This window comes from Chiloscyllium plagiosum, chromosome 2, assembly GCF_004010195.1.
Source record: "Chiloscyllium plagiosum isolate BGI_BamShark_2017 chromosome 2, ASM401019v2, whole genome shotgun sequence".
Taxonomy (NCBI): domain Eukaryota; kingdom Metazoa; phylum Chordata; class Chondrichthyes; order Orectolobiformes; family Hemiscylliidae; genus Chiloscyllium; species Chiloscyllium plagiosum.
In genome coordinates, this window is record NC_057711.1 from 21,190,453 (window position 1) to 21,210,182 (window position 19,730).

At 39.8% G+C, this 19,730-nt stretch overlaps 1 protein-coding gene across 21 annotated transcripts in view; it reads left to right on the top strand.

Moving 5' to 3' along the window:
• Positions 1–19,730, top strand: part of LOC122557375 (teneurin-3) — a 2,612,756-nt gene that overhangs the window by 229,402 nt on the left and 2,363,624 nt on the right. For 20 of the 21 annotated variants that reach the window (XM_043705048.1, XM_043705023.1, XM_043705127.1 and 17 more), the window contains exon 2: positions 16,191–16,244. The exons of the other annotated variant lie outside the window; for it this stretch is intronic. The gene's annotated coding sequence lies outside the window, so the exon portion shown is untranslated. The remainder of the gene's footprint in view (positions 1–16,190; positions 16,245–19,730) is intronic. 21 annotated transcript variants of the gene reach the window in all.

Here is a 19,730-nt window from a genome sequence, read left to right on the forward strand (position 1 = left end):
CTCCTCCACCTTCTTCACAGTCACCCTGACTGTGTTGCGAATGCCCTGGCCAGGGCTGCGAGCAGCTGCTGAGGCCATAGCTCTGAGGTTGGCTGGTACCTGAATTGGCATTAGGCCGAAGCCAGCATAAAGATCCACCAAGAGCAGGTCAGCACAACCAAACGATCCTCCAATGTCCAATCACGGTCCAGCGATGGTCTCCAGCAGCTCCGATGACTCGCAACACGATCACCGTGGTTTCTGCCCCGCCAGCACATGTCCGCTGCATCGCAACTGCAGCACTCGAGCAGAATCTCTTCCTCTGGTCCTCAGGAACTACACATATTCCAAGCTTGGGCACTCCTGCGCACAAAACCAATAATAACCTGCTCATCAGTGCAGGTGACTGCTTGTCCTTGGAGGGTGTCTTGCTGAGGTCCTCCTTCTGGTCTTGGTGACGACGACAATGCAAATCTTCATCCTGGCAGCCAATTGGTGCTGTTGCTGTCCTCTGCTGATTATCTCAATTAGTTAAAACTCACAATACCAGGTTATAGTCTCACAGGCGTATTTAGAAGTAAAAGCTTTAGGAGCACTGTCTGTTTGTCACCTGATGAAGGAACAGCACTCTGAAAGCTTGAACTTTCACATAAACCTGTTGGACTATAACTTGGTGTTACTTAATTTTTAACTTTCTCCGCTCCAGTCCAACACCGGCACAGGCAGACTTTACGTATCTGACTGAATCAAGTTTGTATGAATTAGATTTGGCTAAATCAGAAAAAGCACAGATTTTATGAGGGAACAGCAAGATTTTGGAACAATCGTGGTCTTTTCACTGTCAATATTTAGACAGTGCAGTAAAACAAGAAGAAAAATGAATGCCGTGTGCTTCGAGATTAAACATTGTATAAGGAATTGGTTGACCACCATTTTGATCAAACTGAAAGTATTGTGTACAGGTAGGGCTACCTTGTCCCAAAACTGATGTACAAGTTTTGGAGATCATCGAAAAGGCAACAAGCTTAACAAGGATGAGCTAAGGAAAAGGATTAAATTTGTCCTAAATCTCTGCAGGCGAGAGTGTGGATAGAGAAAAGGAGCTTGGTGATGTACTGTTGATAAAATATTTTTATAAAGTCAATCCAGATCATTACTTTAGGCTGGTGAAACCAAAACCATCAAAGTATAAATGATTGAAAAATAAATTTGGATTAGTTATTGTGGGCAATTTCTTTATTCAAAAGGTGGTAAGTGTTTAAAAAAAATTGTCAGAGTGTCTAGAGATGCTGTAGAAACATCTGACCATTGCTAAATGTCTTCAAGGTAGAAATTGATAAATTCTTGATGTCACAAGGAATTAAGGGCTACGGGGATAATGCGGGTAAGTGGAGTTGAAATGCCCATCAGCCATGATTGAAAGGCGGAGTGGACTCGATGGGCCGAATGGCCTTACTTCCACTCCTATGTCTTATGGTCTTATGGTCTTATGGAGTCATAACAGCACACAAACCAACAGCCACTCTCAGACAACAACTCACCAGAACAAAGGACCCGATACCCAGCATGAGCAAAAACAATGTCATGTACAAAGTCCCATGCAAAGATTGCACAAAACACTACATAGGACAAACAGGAAGACAGCTAACGATCCGCATCCATGAACACCAACTAGCCACTAAACGACACGACCAGCTATCCTTAGTCGCCATACATGCAGATGACAAGCAATCTGAATTCGACTGGGACAACACTACTATTATAGGACAAGCCAAACAGGGAACAGCCAGGGAATTCCTAGAGGCATGGCACTCATCCACAGATTCAATCAATAAGCACATCGACCTGGATCCAATACACCAGCCACTGCAATGGACAGCTGGAACTGACAACCGGAAGCGGCAGATTCACCGGAGTAAAGATCACAGAAGCGCTTCACAGGAGGCTCCATGATTGAAAGGCAGAGTGGACTCGATGGGCCGAATGGCCTTACTTCCACTCCTATGTCTTATGGTCTTATGGTCTTATGGAGTCATAACAGCACACAAACCAACAGCCACTCTCAGTCAACAACTCACCAGAACAAAGGACCCGATACCCAGCATGAGCAAAAACAATGTCATGTACAAAGTCCCATGCAAAGACTGCACAAAACACTACATAGGACAAACAGGAAGACAGCTAACGATCCGCATCCATGAACACCAACTAGCCACTAAACGACACGACCAGCTATCCTTAGTCGCCATACACGCAGATGACAAGCAATCTGAATTCGACTGGGACAACACTACTATTATAGGACAAGCCAAACAGGAAACAGCCAGGGAATTCCTAGAGGCATGGCACTCATCCACAGATTCAATCAATAAGCACATCGACCTGGATCTAATATACCAGCCACTGCAATGGACAGCTGGAACTGACAACCGGAAGCGGCAGATTCACCGGAGGAAAGATCACAGAAGCGCTTCACAGGAGGTTCCCAAGCACTGAGGATGTCACCTAGACAGGGGACGAAACATCTGCAACACAAATTCCCAGCTCGGCGAACAGAACCATGTAGTGCTTGAGTGGTGGTCAAACCAGACCTTTTTGACTTCCTCATTCTTGTACTCAGTATGTTTATCTGTGAAGCTCAAGATTCCGTCTGACTTGCTAACCAGTTTCTCAATATGTTTCACAAATCTACAAATGATCCTAGGTCTCTCTACATTCTACAGAGCTGTGCCATTGAGCATGTATTGCTTCTCCCTAATTTCCATTGCCAAAATGCATCATCTCATATTTCTCCACATTAAATTCCACCTGTCATTTGTCTGCCCATTCTACTGGCAGGATGGTTTACACACCTGATTTGTTAAGAAGAAATGTTGTCAATGTGAGTTTTCACTAGCCTGATTTGAATATTCTTGAGCATGGGGTCAGATATTTAGAACTGATTTGAGGAGAAATTTGTTCACTGAAGGTGTACGTCATTGTACTAGTAATTGAGACATTCAAATCTATGCTCTGGGGAACATAAATAAAGATGTACTGGAGAAATTCAACAGGTCTGGCAGCATCTATGGAGAAAAATAGAGTTAACTTTTCAAGTTTGGTGTGTCTGTTCTTCAGAAAACAAACTTCCATGTTCTTGACATCCAAGTTGTTTGATGCACTTGGCAACTTAAGAGGTTGAATATTGATGAGGTGACCTGTCATCTTAATAAGATATTCAACAGACTGTATTTCTCCATAATTAGCAACTCACCACGGCTGCACGGAATAGAGGCTTCGGAATCTATTATTCAGGAACTGGTGCTGCAGGAAGAGGGAGAGGGTGTTGACAGTTGCGAAGGGGTAGGAAGCAATTGTATTTCTTTTTATTCATCCATAGGATGTAGGCATAATTGGCTGACTAGCATTTATTGCCCATTCCACGTTGCCCTTGCGAAGGTAGTGGTGAGCTGACTTCTTGAACCGCTGCAATCCATTTGCGGAAGGTTGACCCACAATGCCATTAGAGAGGGAATTCCAGGACTTTGACCCAGTGACGGAATGGCAATATCCTTCCAAGTCAGGGTGCGGAGTGGGTTGGAGGGAATTTGCAAGGGATGGTGTTCTCCTGTACCTGCTGCCTTTGTCCTTCCCGATGGAAATGCTGGTGGGTGTAGAAAGTGCTGTCTCAGGAGTCTTAATGAATTTCTGCAGTGTATCTTGTAAATAGTGGCCTCTGAGCTGCTCTTATCGCCACTGTTTTTATATGGCTCGTCCAGTTGTTCATAATTGACAAAGTGACCAACAGTCCAACTGAGTGTTAGTCTAAATTACTATTTTCCTGTCTGCTTAACTGATTGAATGACCAAGTAATTATCCAGAGAACAGATATGCGAGAGTGTCAGACACCATGACATTATTCAGCTGTCTTAAAGGTATAGGCCTTTCTGAGATCTGTGCATGGTACACCGTCACCTTTTTTCCTTTTGAAGAAAAGAAAACATGTGGCGCATTGGTGTCGCTGACCGGGGTCAGCATTTATGCTCATTCCTAGTTGTACCTGAGAAGATGGTGGTGAGCTGCCTTCTTGAACTGCTGCAGTCCATGAGCTGCAGGTAGACTCACAATGCCATTACGGTGGACTCTTGCTGATGCTTACTCTGAAGCCTTAGTACTGTCAGCTTTGGAGGCCAAGGAGTTGGCTTCTGTTAGAGCTAGTATTTTATCCATGAAAATGTGAACACTTGAGTTAAACTTCCAAGTCAAAAGAGAGAGAGAGAGTGTTCTGGCGAATGGTTAGAAGTGGTGTGCAATGAATGAGAATCATGATGTGGGGGTGCCAGCATTGGACTGGTGTGGATAAAGTTAAAAATCACACAACACCAGGTTATGATCCAACAGGTTTATTTGGAAGTACAAGTTTTCAGAGTGCTGTTCCTTCATCAGGTAGCTACTCCTCGCTAGTCAATAGCTATCCGACAAAGGAGCAGTGCTCCAAAAGGTTGTATTTCCAAATAAACCTGTTGGACTATAACCTAGTGTTGTGGGATTTTTAACATGAACAGGAATGACAGCACCATTGATGTGCAGTGAAATAAAAAGTCTTGGTTCCTCTACATCTCCACAGGAGTAGTTTCTCCTTTTAAAGGCATCGTGGGTAAACCTACAGTGTGTGGACTGCAGTGGTTCAAGAAGGCAGCTCACCACCACTAGGGATGGGCGATAAATTTTGGCAGCAATCATGTCCCAGGAGTGAATGATTAAAAAAAAGGGGCTGAGTTGTGATATATTGGGCACTTCTTTACGTCGGGGAGTCCAGAACTAGAGGGCATTGGTTTAGGGTAAGAGGAAAAAGATATAAAAGAGACCTAAGGGGCAACATTTTCACGCAGAGGGTGGTATGTGTATGGAATGAGCTGCCAGAGGATGTGGTGGAGGCTGGTACAATTGCAACATTTAAGAGGCATTTGGATTGGTATATGGATAGGAAGGGTTTGGACGAATATAGGCCAGGTGCTGGCAGGTGGGACTAGATTGGGTTGGGACGTCTGGTCGGCATCCACGGGTTGGACCAAAGGGTCTGTTTCCATGCTGTACATCTCTATGACTCTATGACTCTATCCAGGAGAAAGTGAAGACTGCAAATGCTGGAGATCAGAGTCAAAACGTGTGTTGCTAGAAAAGCACAGCAGGTCAGACAGCATACAAGGATCAGGAGAGTTGATGTTTCAAGTATAAGCTCCTCACCCATTGTGGGCTGTATTCTCCTGGAATTAAAATAAGGGATCAATTGAGTGTGATGAAAGTGGGTGGTACAGCTTTTCCTGCTGGTGCAAGTAGGTGAAAGGCAGTGAGATATTTGTTGGGAGTAAGTAGGCAGCTCAGAGGCTATGCATGGTTAGTGGCATGGGTGCAGAATGGCTGATTACATGTGGCGTGAGTGCCAGGGTTGCTGGCCTTTTGCCAGAATGGTGAGTTATTCTGGGAATAGGACAAGGTAAGATGGGGCTAAAATCAGACATGAGGTATCCTTTTGAAGTGAGGTAGTATTTAATGAGGCAAGTTTGGTAAAATACAGCGAGAAATCTTGCCGGTTCTCGTGGAAAGAATTCTTCCAAAATGAGCATAACTCATATCTCACCAAAAAATTTAAGATTGAAAGCTACTTGTAAAGTTTTTCAGACAGCTGTATTAAGTTTGCATGTTACTTCTCCAGGATTACTGATAGTGCTGAGAAAATGTTTCCTCAAGTGGGGGATCATGAAAGTTACAGAACAAGGGGAGGCACATTTAAAATGGAGATGCGAAGCAATATCTTCGCACAGGCCCTACTGAATGTCTGAAACTCTGTACCCCAGAGAACTGTGGAAGCTAAATCACTGAAAGCACCTCAAGAGAAGGTAGGTTGATTTTTGAAATATTGGAACATTAATGACACAGCACAGGAATTGAGGCAGATTAGCTATGATCTTGTTGAATCAGGGTGAGGGTGGACAGCTTATGGAGACAAATAGCCAACTCCCATTCCTTTTTTTCTAAGTTCTTCTCATACTGTCAGATTTCATGTTTTGAAGTTGGATCCACACAGTTCCTCCATCAAACACAACTATTATCCAATTATATACGCATTGAATCAATAAGACCATAAGAAATTGGAGAAGGTTATTTGGCTTTTTGAGTCTGGTCTAACATTAAATAGGATCATAGCTGATCCAACATTGCTCACGTCCACTTTCCTGCATTTCTCTGTTACCCTTGATTCCTCTACTGATAAAGCATCTGTCTGTCTCTTCAATATACATGAGGACTCTGCTCCTTTCACTCTCTGTGGCAAGGGGTTCCAAAGACTCTCAACCCCCTGAGAGAAAAAACTTCCTCCTTATCTCAGATTTAAGTTGCTGTGCCTTTACAATGTTTTCTTTTCTTCAAAAGGAGAAAGGGTGACATTGTACATAAACAGGTCTCAGAAAGGCACTATATCTTTGAGACAGCTGAATAATGTCATGATGTTTGACATTCTTGCATAAAAGGTCTCCATCGTGTTCTCTGGATAATTACTTGATTATTCAGTCGGTTAAGCAGACAGGAAAATTTAGACGAACACTCAGTTGGACTGTTAGTCATTTTGTCAATTATGTATGTCATAATGGTTATCTACATGAGCATATAACTCAGACTGTATATGTATGATGTCATTTTGGTATACATAGTTAGATATTAATAAACAGTCATTTATCTGTTTCAATCGGAACCTTGGTGTTTTTGGGTATATGTTATCTGGAATAACATATAGAAAGCCAAATCTCTTTGATCATCTGCCTTGTGTGGCTCTGTGTCGTGTCTTGTTTGGTAATATTCACTTGTAAAAACTTAGAACATTCCATTGCGTAACTAATGTTAATTAAATGCAAATTGTTGATATTATAAATTTCCACCTCTCCATTTACAAACACAAACTTTGAAAGTGAAATTGCAGCTCTGATAGACAAATCAGAGTTATTGTGTGGGAGTAGAGATTAATGACAGTTTGAATTGTAGAAGCAGCAGTGGACTGAGAAAGTGTTTCAGCTCAAAAGGTGGCCATCTGACCAATTGCAATTTCCCTCCAACTCATTCCGCACCCTGACTTGGTTGGTGAGATCGTGGGGTGGTGTTGATGTTCAGAATCCCAGGTTAATGCTCTGTTGATATAGATGCAAATAAAATCACAGCAGCTATTCAAATTTAAATTTAATTGCTTTTTAAAGATCTGAAATAGAATGTTTGTCTCATTAACAGTGATAGATTGGAAACTATCATTGATTGTTCTAAAAACTCATCTGATTCATTCATGACCTTTGGGGCAGGAAATCTGCTCTGCGCCCCTTGTGTAAAGTCTGTGTATTTGTATTTTTGTGTTTTTTGAAACTGAGGACTGAAAAGAAAGTACTGTTTTTAAAAATCAGTTTGAATCTGATCTCCATGGCCGACATTGTAAGCAACTGTTTGAACAAGTTCAAGTTCCAGATGATGGAAGTTGAGGGTGTGCACTACTGTAGTCATGATTTGGAGATGCTGGTGTTGGACTGGGGTGTACAAAGTTAAAAATCACATAACACCAGGTTATAGTCCAACAGGTTTAATTGGAAGCGCTAGCTTTTGGAGCACTGCTCCTTCATCAGGTGGTTGCACAATCACCTGATGAAAGAGCGGCGCTTTGAAAGCTAGTGCTTCCAATTAAACCTGTTGGACTATAACCTGGTATTATGTGATTTTTAACTTTGCACTAACATAGCTCTTGTATGCAACAAGAAATTGACTGGTCTGTGTATTTCTGACAAGTCTGAATGACCAAGACCTTTGGTCTGTCAACAGCCACATGAGTCATTCTCTTGGAGCTGGAAACAAATTACAGAGAAAAAGGGAAAGTAGGCAGATCTCTTCCCAACCCTAAAGCTACCTGTTCCCTGTAGTCAAAAACTCAACTTAAACCTAATAAAAACCTGACTATTCCTGCAGCTGGTGCAAAAGCTGTGATTTCTGAATTGACAAATCAGAGATAATTTTGAAGTGAAACAATCACTCTGTGCTTCTTACAAGTCGATGGAAGCTTCCAGGCAAAGGCATTTGAGCAACAGTTGGTCTGTCCAGCTGAAGGAGGATCATCGTAATATCAGAATCAAGAAGTAAAAACCACTAGACTGTCTTTCCTGTTTTTCTACATCAACCAATAATCTATTTTGAAGACATAGAAAAAAACGTGGAATCGAAACACTCCATAGATACTGCCAGATAAGTTGAGTTTCTCCAGCAATTTGTGCTTTTGTTTCAGATCTTCAGATCCTCACTTCTTTACTTTGTTTAATCCATTTTGTGTATGTGTGTGCATGTAAAAAAGGGAGAGTTTATCAGAGGATTGACAATTTTAATTAATCGTGTTACATGTCAATGGTATATATCTTTTTACCTGTAGCTATAGTCTAATCACTTGTGATCAATAATAACTTTTGATAAGTACAGAAACCTGGTCTTCAATCAACTTGCTCTGAAAGTAAAGGTACTGCATGTACTTGCGACACATCCTTAACATTTAGTATGACTCAGGAATTGTGGTTCACAATTTATGGGGCACTAGTCCAATGGGTCATCACATGGGTTTGGCTATGTGACTCCAGGCCACAATTTTGTGACAGATTCTGAACTGTCTTCTGCAATGATCTAGCAATTCAATCAATTATACCAATGTGCTTTTTAAATTCCAGGTGGACTACAATGGTTGGAGAGGAAGTAATTAACAGTGGGCAGCAAACACTGGCCTTGTCAGTGATGGTCCAAATCACAAAAGGTTAAGAACAAAAGTTTGGTGAGAAGTCACAAACACAGTCCTACTGCAAAGTCATGAAGGAATTTGAGAAGCAAGGAAAGGAATGCACTGTCAATAAGTTAGGGTTTCTGGCTTATGGCATAATGATAAGTTGCGGAATAATTCAAAGTCTGTTTATCTGGAAGTTTCAAGTGAAACAGAAGTCCATGAATATACAACAAATCACAATGATATGTTATTGTAGGTATGACTGTTGCGGTACTGCAGTGTTGAATTTTGAATGAAGTTTTGGAGTGCCATAATCTTTCACAACACATCAGTGGCCTCAAGGTGCATATTTCATTGGCAGTTCAGTAATCTGTGTCTAAATGAGGTCACCAGAAGGATTTTAAATTGCCACAAAAAAGCATGTATTATTAATGATTAGAACTGAGGTTATGAGGATTAGAGTAATCCTTTCAGTGCTGACAGGATTTCAAAACCTAAATCAAAAATATAACAAGAATATTCTAACATCAGGTTATTCCAAGAATGCCAGTTGTCATTCTAGATGTTCAACGCCTGTCACTATTTGACTGAAAGAAAAAGACACATTTTGGGTTTAATAGCTTAAACTATTCATCTTGCACAATTCAGGTCAATCTTGAGAATAACAATTTAAAGAGAAAACAAATATTTACACTGCATGAGAGGTGTGTGCTGATTGGTTGTCTTATGAAGAGGTGTTGCTGTATAGAATGCATCCATTATTCTTGATTGACAGAGAACGAAGTTTAAATTTTAAATCAGACAGTTTGATTATGATTGGTCAGTGCATTGCCCTGAGAAATGAAGGAGCAAATGGCAGCGTCCTTTTTTTAAAGTTGAAACGGATGTAATGCGTCTATATGTTCTTTCTGTTTGCAAAGAACAAAGGCTTTTGTATTAATAAATGTTGTTTCCAGCACACACACTTATGCACCACAATGTGAGCCTGACTGACAATCCTAAATTGGTTCTCCATGTAAATACTCGTGCATTCAAGATTTTCTGGAAAATGTTGACCAAATGCCGAGTCACATTTAATGTTGGCCACTATGTTTGAACAAAGCCTGGCAGCTAACTGTCAAACAATGTTAATGGTTGTGTTTTTGATGATGATGCGTGGTTGTGTTTTTGATGATGATGCTTCTGCGATCAGAGTTCACTGGCAATTCAATTCATGCTGTATAAATAACAGCTTTTCCTTTCAACTGGTATTCTTGCAAATGATCCTGATGAGTGCAAGATGAGAAGCTTCAACAAAATGTGTTGTTCCCTCCTGCATTTTTCATTGAACTAAGGTTGTTCTCTTGGGTTGATGCTAACGGTAGAATGAGGATGTGTTGGGAGCTGGTGATGGTCCATAGCATTTCATGGATGCCTAGTTTTGAGCTGCTAGATCTGTTTGAAATCTATCCTATTGACCACAGTGATAGTGGCATATAACGCACAATGAAGGCTATCGTCAGTGTGAACATTGGATTTAGTTTCTACAAGGACTACACTCACAGCTACCAATACTGTCATGGATACATATATTTATAAAAGATAAATTGGTTAGAAGAAGGTTGAGTATGTTTACCCCTCATCACCTGTTGTAGGCCAAGCTGTGATGTTTAGGACCTGACCATCTCGGTCAGCAGTGGTGCTGACATTGTGGCAGACATTTAAGTCCAGAGTGAATTCTGTTTCCTTGTCTCCCTCAGTACTTCTTCCAACTGGTGTTTAATGTGGATGAACCATCCAACAAAGGGGTGACAGTATGTGGCAATCAGCAGGATGTTATCTTGCCCATATTTGATCTGAGATTTCCTGTACTCCAGAGTCAAAGTTGAGAAATGCCAGGGTTAATCCATCCTGATTCTGTACCATTGTGTCGCCACTTCTACTGAGTTTGTCCTACAGAGATATGATTATGGTGGTGTCTGGAACATTAACTGCATGGAACAATTCTGAAAGTATGACTGTGTTAGACTGTTAATTGACTGATCTGTGAATCAAGCTCTCCCAAGTACTTCCCATATGTGAGTAAGCAGTACTTTGCACATCAGTGGGGCTGAGTTTGACAATGTCATTTCCTGGGTCAAAGTGAGGATTGAGTGGTTCATTCAGTTTTTATCCTTTTTGTGAGTTTTTGCAGTTTGATAAAACCGAGTGTCTTGTTAGACCATTTAAGAGGGTAGATAAGAGTCATCCACATTGTTGTAAACCTTGAGTCCCATATCAGTCAGACTAGGTAAGGACTGCAGATTTCATTAACTAAAGGATATTAACAAACCTTATATGTTTTTTTTACAGCACACGACTTTTCATTCCAGATTTTATTGAATTCAAATAGCACCATCCTTCCATGAAATTTGTACCAGGTCCCCAGAACATTTCCTGAGTCTCTAGATTACTAGTCCATTGACAATACCACAATGCCACTTTCACCTAAACTCCGATTTCTATGCTTCCGCCAAGCTCCTTGTATTCCTGCAGAAACCTGAAGTTAAACCTCTCTTTAGATTCCTAACACACTTTGGAAAATTAAACCTGTTCACATCCTTGTATTAATTCCACATTGAAAGTTTTCCTGGAATGAGAGTCTAGCCTATGATAAGTGGCTAAGTAAATTGGACCTGAACTCTCAAAAGTTCAAATGAGTGAGAGATGATTTCACTAAAACATTTAAGGTTCTGAGTGGGCTTGACAAGGTAAATACTCACAGGACATGATCCCTGGACAAGGGGATGGAGATGAAGAGAAATTTCTTCAAATATTCGTGAACCTTTGGAATTCTCTGCCTGACAGAGATTTTGGTGTTCTGTCAATAGTTATATCTAAAGTTGAGTTTAATCAGTTTGTCATCACTTAAGAATGAAGGGATATGGAAAAATAAATTCCATGAGGCAAGAGATCAGTCATAAGTACATTGAATGGCAAGCAAGCTCAAGGGGATACATGGCTTGCTACTGCTCTTGTTCTTGATGCTCTGGTCAAATGATCAAACATTGGACAATTAGGCTGGGTAGATCATCTTTTTTAGAATGCTGGCATGGCTACATGATCTTTGTCTGTAATGGACATTTCTGATGTCTCTATGTTTCTTATGTCTTGAAGATTTTTGGGGATGTTCGCCAGGTTTGCCCTCTTATTGTAAATTCTTCACTTGATGTTTTTAACCAAACTTGACTCAATCAATCTAAAAAAATGTCTTTCAAAAGAAGAAGAAGAAGAAGAAGAATTATATCATGATCTGTCTGTGTTCATTAGAACTTGTGTCATTGAATTTATGACTAAACAGAATTGTTTCATCAAAAAGATGAGATTGGGAGCTGTTTGGAAGACTTGTAAGCTCCGTTCCCACCTGTTACATTCTTAGCTGCATTTTTTTAGTAAGAGCTGATCCTACTTCGGCTCTGAAGACATTCCTCACATGATTAGGAATGATTTCACTCCTCTCATTTAAATCCGTCTTAGTCAGAACAATTTTTAAAATTTTATTTTTAATACACAGTAATATCAGATATCAATTAGAAATGTAGTTGGCTAGATGAAACTGAAGGAGACAATTACAATTTTTTGTATAAAAGAAAAACCTACCAATACCCAAAAGAGGTAACCAACATTCAACATCAAACACACAACCATAATAGGTTCAAAAAGAGATTGTTTTTAACCTGAGGCCACATTTGTTTAATCATGGATAGTTATTCTCAGAAATGGCAAAGTTCGTTGATTGTCTTAATTTTTCAGTGAATAATTGTGACTACCATTTACCTTTTCACCATGTCCTGTTGTCTGGAGTAATGATGAAGAGTAGGAGAGAAAAAGATAGGCTTCTAATTGCATTTTTTCTACCCTCTGCTTTGCAAGGCCAAGCAGCTGCAAAATATTGTTAGTTTATATATTCTCAACATTGGCTCCATTGTCCCTTCAAGCTGGCGAACACAGTGGCCATTTTAAATGGCAGTGGCCAATCTCCATTGGGAGTACTGACTCCACTATTTAAAGCCATTTGAATCTCTGACAGGTCTCGGGTATAAAAATAAAAGAATGGAAGTTAAAATTTGATTCTCGTACTTATCACAATCAAAACAACTTATGTTTGCCTTGATTTGATGTTATGCAGAAGCCACATGTTCTCCTGAGTCTAAACAACTGTAAACTGAGCTGGAATGCTTAAAACTCTCTGTGAAACCTCATAGAAATATTGAATTCATATTCATCTGTGTGGACAGTAAGTACATTTCAAACATTGGATCTATTGGTTTCAGTTTTGCGTAAGGAGTTGTTGGATAAACAATGTCTGAATTTCAAAATCACTTTTAGGCTGGTGGTCCCCAATTTTAGATCAATATAATCTGTGAGCAGCTGTCACTAGGATCCACTACTAACTCAAACTGAGTGTGTTTCAATGCTAATGGTCTGTGGATGTGTTATATGGAGTCCAATCAAGTGGTCTGCTTAAGATCAAAATTTTAAGCAGGTAACCTCAACATAAAATGTGAGGTGGAGTCTGTGGAAATTGGAAGCAGAAAGCAGTTTGGAAATCTTTGTACTGTGGTTATTGGATTGTATCCTCATCCAGTTCCACCCCAAATATTGGAGTTGCTAAATTGAAATTATGCATTTTGCTGTTTGAATGTGTTTGTGCATTTATGTCTGGAAGAAGCTTTGTTCTTCAGTAACTGAGCTCTCATGACGAAATTCACTGTAGAAATTCTCCTGTTGTTCCTTTTGCTGGTTTGGCATTTGCAAAAAACTGCAGAAATACACTGAAGGCTTGGTTATGTCAAAACACTGACCAATGGGTCTGTCTTGCTGATATTTTCCTGCTGTTTCAGTGTATGCCTTTTCAAACTGGATAAACTTGCAGAGTGTGATTTTCTTCCTAGTTGCAGAGTTCCTGAAGGGTACTGGAAGGAGTTTAGGAGATCAATTCATTCTTAAATATAAGTCAAAGTGTGGATGTCAGAAACAAAAAAATTCTAAATTCATGGAATCGCTGAAACCTTGACTTTTCCGAAAAGGAAAAGAAATACTTTACATAATCCTTGGTTGCAACATATCTCAGTGTAAACATGGAAGATACAAGGATATGATTGGGTACAATGTTCAACATGCCCCATCACTGAAGAATGATCATCAACAAAACAGAAAAGAAAATTACAGAGTCAATCAGAAAATTCAGCATATTCAGTCTTGCTTAACCAATTTGATGTTTTAGACAGGAATACTTTGTGTCTTTCATTCAAATCTCATTACCAATGGTCAAAAGTGAGGTTTCAAGTCTTGACAATCAGAAGCTAAAAACTATGTTATGAGCTGGGAAGAGAAGTGAAAATTAAACATTACTTCCAATGAAAACAACAGCACCTTGCATTCATTCAGCACGTTTAACAAAGAAAATGGACAGAACTTTGTGCTCAGATGCTAGTTTGTGGGTAGGTTGGTACCCATACAATTCCTCTGTTGGCCTTCCTACTGCCATCCCATTTGCCTTTGACCTATCTGCAATTGTACATGGAGCAAGCAGGTCCTGGAATGGCCTGCTCACCCTCCCCACAAGTAAGCCCTGGAGTTTCTTTTGTTTAATCATTCGTGAGATATGGGTGTCAGTGGCTAATTTCCCGTGCCTAATTCCCCAAGTTAAGAGTCAACCATATTGCTGTGGGTCAGAAGTCACAAGTAGGCCAGACCAGGCAGGTGTTCTTCCTAAAGGCAACTGACTGTCAGCAATGACTTCATGGTCATCATTAGATTCTTATTTTCACACTTTTATTGAATTCAAATTCCACCATCTACCATGGCATGATTCGAACATAAGTCCCGCTAAACTTTACCTTGGTTTCTGGATTGATATTGAATGGTTATTTCTATTTTGAGGCAGATAGGAAGAGTGCAGGAGTGAGGATGAGGTGTTGATTAGCAAGTCCCCCTTCTCAGTCTTCAGGCTTTAAGGTGAATATCACTTCCCCACAACACCCACATTCCCCCCAAGCTTCCCAATCTCTCTCCACAGCCTAATATTGCAAAATCAAAGGCAAGGACCCTAGATTCAGAATAAGGAGTGCCAATTTAAGGCAGGAATTAAGAGGGTTTTGTTTTTGGTTCAGTGGTTTGATCATCTTTGCAATTTAGACAGCAATGAAGGCTGGGAGATAATTATATTCATGGCAATGTGCTCTGTGGAACTGAACCATAGAGTAAAGGAATGATCGAGCTTTTGCCTTTTGGACTTGCAAGATTAAAACATTTCCTAGGCTTCCCATTCTTGATGACTGCTTGGTGATAATTGATGCATGATGCATATGGATAGGAGAGGATGATACACAATGCTCCTCGGTCCCTGTTTTCATTTGGTCACCTCTGCTGGACGGCCTCCGGTACCAAGATGTCTTTCCATTGATAACAGCCAGCAACTATTCACAACATTCCAGTTCTGGTCTGACCAATGCCTTGTATATCTTTAGTAAAGCATCTCTCATTTATACTCCATTCTTTTTTGAAATTAGGCCAGCCTTCCATTTACTTTTCCAATTACCACAGAGCTTGGATGCTAGCCTTTAGTGATTATAGACATGATTCCTTAATACTACTGTTCTGTAGCTTTTTGCTGTATTTCAGTTTTAAAAGATTATTCAGCTCTTCTATTCTTCCTGCCAAAGTACATGATGCCACATTTTCCCATATTGTATCACATGTGCCTACTCACTCACTTAAACTGTCCATATCCCTCTTTTTGTCATCTTAACCGTTTGCGTTCCCATCTATTTTTGTGCCATTCACAAACTTGCTGATAGTACATTCACATTCCTCACCTGTCATACGATATAATGTTCATAATTATGACCTTCACACTTATCCTTATGGTAAACCACTGTGGTTACAGATTGCCATCCAGAAAATGTCCTCAATTATACTTCCAACATGATGAGGTTTTATCTTATGGAAGAGCTTAACGTATGATACCTTATGAAATGTCTTCTGTAAATCCAGATATGTTACAGACATTGCTTCTCTTTTTCCTCTGTCCTACTTGTTGCCTCTTCAAAGAATTCCAGTAAATTTGTCAGACATGATTTCCCCTTCATGAATCTGTGCTGACTCCACGTGGTTATATTGTGTGTTTTCAAATCCTCTGCTGTTACATCCTTTATAATTGACTGTAATAAAAGTTGCTTATATTTTTAGCCTTGAGGCTCACCTTGATTTCTTTTCCTTGAACATTTCCATCTTATTTCACAGGGCCTGCATTTCACTGTGAGGTGTTTTGGGTGCAAAGGGGAGGGGGGAGGGACAGCGGTTTCCAACATAATTGGTAACCTTGCCAAAGATAAAGCACTATATATAGGTGAGGAGGAATCTTAATGACATTTCTTTCACTCCTGACAGTTTCAATATTTTGACCTTGTTTCCACAGGCATTCAAGTCAGTAACAGCTTGGTGAACCTTGGGTTGATGCCAGAGAACAACTGTGAGTCCAATCTTTTGTTCTCATTTGTAGAGCAAATTACGTGCAGAATTTTAGCACTTCATTCTCCATTACCATTTTCACTTTGTGTACAGATGAACAAATGTTCATTTTTTTGGAAGTTTATTAATATTCATCATACAACTAAATTGTTCACTTTGTAATCCAGTTTAATGTTCTCATGAGGCACTACTGCAGTAAAAAAAAACAGTTTTGGATTACTGATCAAGTATTAAACAATATATTTAATAACAAAAGATTAGAAAGGGCTGAATGAGTTCTGACAATGAAGTCCATGCTGCATTACCAAGCCCTGCCAATTTCTCGTCTATCTTGAGTCATCAGCTCCAAGCTGAAATAAAGCATTAGGTTTGGCAATATTGCCCCCATGTTGTGGTACTACAGCCCTAGTAGCTATCAAGTGACACAACTGGAAAATATATGGATGTAATCAAGGTGCAAAAGATGGGATTAGTCCTTGACTGAAATGACTCACAGCCAAAGAATCTGCCAGTGCTCCAAACTGGACATCGACATTAAGACTGTCTACATGGGCATTGCTTTGCAAGATTGCACAGGTAAATGCAAACTCCAGTTTCTATAACTGTACTCTGTCATGGCTATTACAAATGTTTTAATGGGACAGGTAAAACTTTCTAGCTCCAAGAAATGGAGTTTTAGGCAAATGATAATGGAAGAGTTAAGTTGTAGACAAAAAAATCATCTATGCACAGTGATATAAAAAATGTATAAAATCGATTTCACTCTCAGCTTGGTGGATTTTTACCTTAATTAAAGGCAATTTATTTCACTCTTTCTGTCCCTGAATTTTTAAAACAAATCCCATTACACTTTATCATTTGCTAAAGTTTTGGAACAATTGTTTTATTGTTCATATTTGAATGTAGCTACTATTGCCACATGCATTCTGAATGCATAAGAGACTGGAATTTGTAGGTAGTAATTTGCCCGGTCAACCAAAATGAGAATAAAATATATAAAGTATGCTCTATTGAAAGATCAATCAGTTGAATGTTGATGTAAGTGTTTTTTGTGTTATCTGAAGGGATGTGTGTGATATCAAATTAAATGTTACAATTTATTAGGAGATGTACCGAACTAGGGACAATTTGTCTGCAAAACAAAATATTTTTGACCACAAATTCATTCATTGTAAACAACACAAGGCTGATTGCAGGACACAAAAGCTACAAGGAGACAGTCTAGATGAGCAATGGTAAACAGGCTGGCCTGGGGCCAATGTTTACTAACACCCAGAGATAAGCCTCCTTCCAGTGAAAACATGCAGATATCATAATGAATGAAAGGTGAACTGATACACTTATAGTATTTGCCAGTGGTCAACTGATCAATCACTGAAGATTAACAGTGTCAAGGAAAGATCACACAGGGTGCATTCATCGAAAAGGGTAGAAGGGAATATGCCTGTGGGTGATAGCGAGCTCGTCTCAGGAGCAGGGGTCATCTAATCAACAGCTGGAGAATGGGACAGAACAGGCTGATCATGTGTTTTGGTTTGATCCATGGAAAAGTCCACAGAGACCAGTTCACTTGTGATTCTAAGTGTTGTATGGGTAAGCTCGGCATGTATTACTGTTATTGAAGTATCGTTGTCGTGTACCTTGCTCCAATAACAAAAAAAGAGTATATCCCAGTACAGTGTGTTATTGATATCCAGGTAAGCCTAATGGACCAGGGAACATGGAAATAAATGCATATAACAAATTAATTGTATTTGAGAATAAAAGCAGATACTGAGAATAAATTATATTTGAGACTGACTGACTATTAAATAATGAATAACTCATCTGGTAAGATATTTGATCTCCCACATGGTGAACCATGATAGATTTGACTTTTGAGACACAGGAGTCTAGAAAAAGAAATTTAAGGTGAAAACATCAGATGATGGACATAATGCATTCCTGTGACATTTCTTTGCCTAATATTTGCCTCATATGCAGAGATGTTAACTGGTTGCAAAAACACATACGTGAAAAATGTTTTCAATTAAAAACTGAGAGTGTAAAAGGATCCCTCCAGTTTTACAAATCTAAATGTGATGCTTCTGAGTAATGGTATTGGCCACAGACTCATCTGAGAGGAAAAGACCCACTGGCTATGGGGCACTGGTAATTCCTGCTTTTCAACAGAAGTTTCAGGTTTTACAAATATGCAGTTAAGAAACAGCAATAGACCACTTGACCCTTAAAGCTTAGCAGACCATTCAATAAGATTCTACCCGATTTTAGGTTCAATTCTGCATTCCTGCATATCCCTGATAATGTTTCACTCCATTGGTTAGCAAGAATTTATTCATCCCTGCCTTAGAAATATTTAAAGATTCTTAATCCATGAAAGGAATTCCAAAAACTCACAACCTTTTGACAGAAATAAAGTATTTCCTCGTCTCTGTTTTAATTAGGTGCCACTTCCTTTTCAACCCATAGTTGTAGATTTTCCCACAAGCAGCAGCAGTCAGGATCTTGCATATTTCGATTAAATCACTTATTAATCTTCTAAACTGCAGTGGATCCAGGTCCAGTCTGTCTGGCCGAACTCCACATTTTTGTGCAACTGTCAAATCTTATTCAAGTGACTGAAGAATTTACCCAATTACACTTGTTTGCAAAAAATATTCATCCGTGAGAGATGCACAATGGGCGCTTTCACTGCTGCACACATTGACAGAGGGAAAAACTCTAGCAGTGCTATGTAAGCACGCATTGATTTCCAAGAGACAGGCAGAACTGTGGGCTAATACCTGCACAGTGTCTTCACTGATATCATTGCAGGACTTCTGCATTGAAGCAATGCCACATGAATAAAATGTTCTTATATAAAATTCCTGTGAGCACCATCTTCAATACTGGAGTAGTTAACTATTAGAATACTATCAGATGCAGCACCAGGCATACCTAAACATGAAGTATCAATGCAGCGAAGTCACAAAACAGGACTACTTCCATGCCAAATAGCCTCAGCAGCAAGTGATAGACAGAGCTAACCGATTCCAGAACCAACAATCCTATCACATCTAATTGTGATTGATGAATGACAATTAAACAACTCACTGGAGGAAGAGGTACCACAAATATTCCCATCCTCAGTAATGAGGGAGACCAGCACATCAGTGCAAAAGGTAAGGCTGAAGCATCTGTGACAATCTTCAGCCAGAGGTCGTGACTGGATGATTCATCTCAGCCTTCACCAGATGTTCCCAGCATCACAGATATCACTCTTCACCAATTTAATTCACTGCAAAGGATGTCAAGAAATGGTTGGAGGCACTAAACTTGCCGGCAATGGTGCTTTCTATATATCTGCTGCCCTTGTCCTTGCAGGTGGTAGTGTCCGCGGATTTGGAATATGCTGCCTGGAATCTTTGGTGAATTTTTGCTGTGCATCTTTTAATGGTACACTCTACTGCCAGTGAATGTTGGTGCTGGAGGGAATGGATCTTTGTGG